Source organism: Nicotiana tabacum, chromosome 1 (assembly GCF_000715075.1).
Source record: "Nicotiana tabacum cultivar K326 chromosome 1, ASM71507v2, whole genome shotgun sequence".
Taxonomy (NCBI): Eukaryota; Viridiplantae; Streptophyta; class Magnoliopsida; order Solanales; family Solanaceae; genus Nicotiana; species Nicotiana tabacum.
The window spans coordinates 13725910-13731489 of NC_134080.1; positions in this window are offsets into that span (position 1 = coordinate 13725910).

Sequence of the window (5580 nt, forward strand, 5' to 3'; positions counted from 1 at the left end):
ATTTTTTTGAATTTAAATTTTAAAAAATAAATAAATAATGCATTATGTGTTGTTAATAATTAGCTACTCTTTTTGAATTTGAATTTAAACATACTTCACTATTTTTTTTACGAAAATAATAATTTTTTATATATTTAAAATTATTTCTATGTTATGTTCAATTCCATCTTTCAAGTTTGACACTCAAAATCATCTTGTTATACTTACATCTACCATAGCTGTACAAAATTTCATCTAACGACATTCTTCTACCGATAAGGAATTCAAATATTATCCTAATGAAGACACTACTGCGTAGGTTGTGGAAGGAGATGGGTCTTCTGATATTTCTTTAGAAATGAAATTGTTGAGAAATATTATCATGTGTGAGTGACTTTGTTTATTATTTCATGGTGGATTATCAATATATAGTAATTGGTGGAATAGACTTATAATTCATACTGAATGATGTATTTTGATTATTCAAATCATCATGTAAATAATAAGTAATTATACTAGATAATATTATATGCTTTGGTATAATTATATATGTTATATTGATTTAAATTTTTAATATGTATGTTTACTTTATATTTTAATTAAATAAAATAAAAAATAATAAAAGTGTCTTATGTTAAATATTTAAGTTCATTTTTCTCTTTAAAATAATTATAATACCTTGGTACTATCCTTTTTTGTAATTTGACACTTAAAAGTACTTTTTAGAAAGATCAGCCAAACACAATTTGTTTCTCACATGTTGCAAAATATACTTCTTAAATGAATTAGCCAAACACAAATTGGTTTTTTTTTCAAAAGTAGTTTTGGATAAAGCACTTATGAAAAAAAAGAACTCCCTCTGGTTTACAATAACTGACCAGTTTACTTTTTTATTTTGGTCCAAAATAAGTGTCCAGTTATGTAATCAAGAAAAAATTCAATTTGTTTTTACTCTTTTACCCTTATGTGCATATCCCTAAAAAGTTTTCTCACTCCTCACTATAACTATGTGACCAATATTTAATAAGGGTAATTTAGTCATACTAGGTATTTTTGTATAGGATTTAGCATTTTCTTAATGGGCGTGCTAAAAGGAAACTAGTCACTAATTATAAACCAGAGGGAGTACTTTTTAAAATAAGCAGTTTTTGGCAGTTTGGCCAAACAGTTTCTAAGACTTAAATTAGTAAATATAGCACGGTATAGTCAATTTTCGGACTGGTCATTCAAAAATAGTCAACGTTTACCAAGTCAATGAAAAATAACCACTATTTTGCTGCAACAGAGACCAGTCTAGCATAATATACTGGAGTTCGGTGCACATGTGTATGAACTCCAGCATATTATGCTGGACCGGTATACTTTGTTGGCTCCAGTATAATATACTGGAGACTGAAGCACCGATGCTCCAAACTCCAGTATATTATGCTGGACCTGTATACTTGCTGCAACTCCAGTATATTATGCTGGAGTTCTAGTGTACTTATGCTGGAACTCCATCATATTATGTTGGAGTTCCAGCATACTTATCCTGGAACTCCAGTATAATATGCTGGAGTTCAAGTATACTTATGATGGAACTCCAGCATAATATACTGGCGTATTTTCCGGGTTTTGAACAGTGTTTTCGCTCAAATTTATCTTTACATAAAAAGTGGCTAAATTTCGATTACTTTTGAAACTGGACTATTTTTGAACGACTAGTTATAAATCTGGCTATTTTTTAATTTCTCCCCTTAAATTACAAGAACGTATACTGTACAGAACTCTAACACTATTACTATTGTAATTAACTTAATATGTTACAGTTGGTTATTCAAATTTATTATAAGATTTAACTATTATAAACACAGTAAATTATTTTACATCATCGTTACTTGAAGGTTTAATGAAAGTTAATTATACTTATAACCAGTGAATTTAGTACCTCCTAAGAAATAAGGCAAGTAATTTTATTCAATAAATTAAAATGTATGAATAGCATAACGATTTCATTGCACTATCAATAGATATAAGTTAATTCGTTAATTAAATATCATAACTATGAGTCTATCAATAAGCATTCGACCTTCCTTTTTTATATCCATGAATTTCTTTAAATTCAGTGTTCCCTCGTCTTCATGACGTTTAATGTCAGATTAAGGAAATAAATCTTTTTGGAATAGATAGTAATAAGCACATTTACAGATGCAATTAATTGCAAACATGTTTTTTAAATTTTGCACACATCCCCATAAGATATTCAAAATCTATCATTAGAAAGCATTTACGTAACTTCTAAAAACTAATAATTGCATTAAGACTGTCTTCCGAAGAACGTCAAAAATCACAAACATGCATGCATATCATTAATTGCATATAGACTGTCTTCTAAAGAACAAAGATATCATTCTGATAGGCGATAGCTTCAAAAATCGCATTTGGTTTCTTATATAATATAGCAAAACGTATTAAACGTAGCTATCATAATAGTAACACATAGCGCTTTCCTTCTCTTTTCTTTTTTCCCCGCTTTTTCTTAGGTTCTTTAGAGGAATTAATCGACGAAAGAATAAATATCTTTCACAAAATACTATCAAAGATTATGGAAGGATGAATTAGATGCGAGCTTATATCATAAAAAGAGGGATCACCGACATCCAAAAAGTTCGATAAGTTATTTATACATACGTTTATATTTTTTTTTAAATACTGATATTAATAGCAGAGATGAATCTAGGAATTAAGTTTTATGGGTTCAACCTTTAAATTTTTAGCATTGAACCTATTGTTTTTTAAAAGTTATGGGTTCATATTGTTATATATAATAATATTAATGAATTTTTATATATAAATTTATACTCTATATCAAAAGTATTGGGTTTAGTTACATCGCATCTGCCTCTAATTAATAGTAGCATGCTATATATACAAATTAAAGGATATTTTGGTTAAACATAAATGTATATTCCGACCTTCAAATCCTAAATCTTATTTACCCGACGCGAATTCAAATTAATGGGCTAAAAAACATTCATCACAAAGACTGAATAGAGGACTTTAGGGTTTTCAAATTTGTGAACTAAGAGAGAGTTGCAAGGGGGAGTAGGTAGAAGGTCGGCCAGGGGACCAACGTAACGTTTTAAAGTGTGTCTCGTTCGACAACCTTTTTGAATCTATTTGTGATATCATGAAAAAGATTGGAAAAAAAAAGTAATTGTCTTACTGATGGAATCAATCTAATCTTATACTAGATTATTTGACAAGCCGAAATCTCTAGTCGTTGAACGATTTAAAGCAGTTTTGACTTAGTTTAAAATTCCTTGGCCGACATGTCCACTCTTTAATTTCTCCTAGTATTTGGTCCCAATTTATATTTTATTACTCTCAATAATCCATATCAAATTATATTACACTAATTTATTACAAGTAATAACAACAAAAAATATATATAAGAATGTGCGTAAGAAATAATAAATTATATAAATCATATATCCATTGTTGTGACGACCATGACAGAAAGCGGGCTAATGAGGGCGGGACAAATAAGATTGGCAGATTTCTAGAATGACAAGTTTTTTGAAGAAGGGGTGCATATGTCATCATATGCGAATTTCATAGTGGAATGAGAAAAGAAATTAAAGAGATTTATAAGGTATGGTATAAGTTCACATAGTACGCGTGTTTTTAGGGCTCGATGTAGCATAGCCCAAAAGATAAATTTATAGGGAAACTTAGACAAATGTCCCAAATAAGTTTCAACTTACCAACCTCTAGCCATTAGTCATAGACTTACCAAAACTAGCCAAGCACATATAAAAATTGAAAAACTAAATAAATATGGTTCTTTCTCTCAAAGAATCACATGCAAAAATCCCCTTCCATATTTTAAGCCTCATTAGCAACATTAGATGAAAGACGGAAAGGAAATTTTATGGATAAGGTATCAAATAAGGTGATGAAATACAAAAGAATATATATATATACATACACACACACACACACACACACACACAATATTCCAAAAATCTAAGCAAAAAAGAACTTTTTCAATGGGTATAGTTGAAATTCATTGAAAACATATAGATAAGTCAATATACAAAATTTGAGAAAGATTGGAGGTGATTTGGACTAGTTTTGTATCAAAATTCGTAATTAAACCGAGTTCAAAAAATTCTTCTGCGACACATGTATCAAGCATGTATTACGCCTGTATCTCACACACAAGTATATATGGATACACATGTGATACACAATTGATACAAATATAATACATATGTGATACGCAAATGATACACAGTGTGATACACGTCATTTTTTCATGTTTAGCTTTTACTTCGAATTTTCAATTCAAACCACCTCAAAACTTCACAAAATCATCTCAAAACTGTGATTCAAGCTCCTTCAGGTGTACCTAGTCATTTCTAATAACACACACTCAAAAGAAAACAAATATTTGATATTTTTTTGCTACAAATAATTAATTGGCTAATATTAGTAATATTTTATGAATTGATCAATTTTTATAGTGAGCTACTTATAAATGAACTATACCGTTTGTCAAATCTTTTATATGTGTCTAGGTCCAAAACTGACAATACGTGCTTATAGGCTTGGGTCTTGACAATTGTATTGACGTAAGTGTCTAAGTTTTTCTCTTTCTTTTTGTCCCCTTTTCTTTCCTATTTCAACCTTCTTACTTTTCTATGAAGCAAGATCACTTTCTCTTCCATAATCATGATAATATCCATTACCAGTACAAATCAATTAGATACACACACATATGAACGAGTTTGTTAGAAGAGAAAACAGAGTTTGGTCAAATTAATCCGTTTTGTTTTTTGGTATCTAATTTAAATATTTTTTACTAAAATACTTCTATCGACATAGCTCGAACAGATCTAGTGAAAAAACAATTTTCTTTTTCTTAACGTTCACTTATTTGTTTATTATATCTACTTGAAACTTCTCATAAGTGTTTCACCGAAGGTAATTTTACAAAATGTTGAGGCCAATTAGAATCTGTCTTGAATAATATAATGTCATACTATCGTTTTTATAGAAAAAATCTTTTTTTTCCCTAGTATTCTTGATAGCAACTTGTACAAACATGTGTTTTTTAAAAGGATTGATATATAAGTAAAATATTTCTTCTTTTCGTACAGTCTTAAATTTCTTTTTTTCAAAGAATCTATTCCTGTTATTAAAACAAAAATCTTAACAATTATTTAAGATAACGAAGATAATATTTTTGAATGTCGATAGCCGTTGCCCGTTAGTGTTGGAAGACTTGAGACAATTGGCTCTTTTATTTAATATTTAAAAACTAACTACCCAAATCTTTTTTTCCTCTATATTTGACAATCGAATCCATGATGAGAAGAATCTGCAGAATTATTTTAATCAAATATTCCTTTTTTGGGAAGTTGAGGACATCAACTACCATTTAAACAAATAATATTTTCCCCTTAAAAGGATATAATATAATAATCCTAGATTAAAAATTGAGTAAACGACAAAACACAAGTTCAATGCATCTTCTTTTTCTTGCTTTTTTCTTTCTTTCAATTTTTTTAAATTTTAACCTTTTAACAAACAAAGAAGGAGACTTGGGAAATAGGA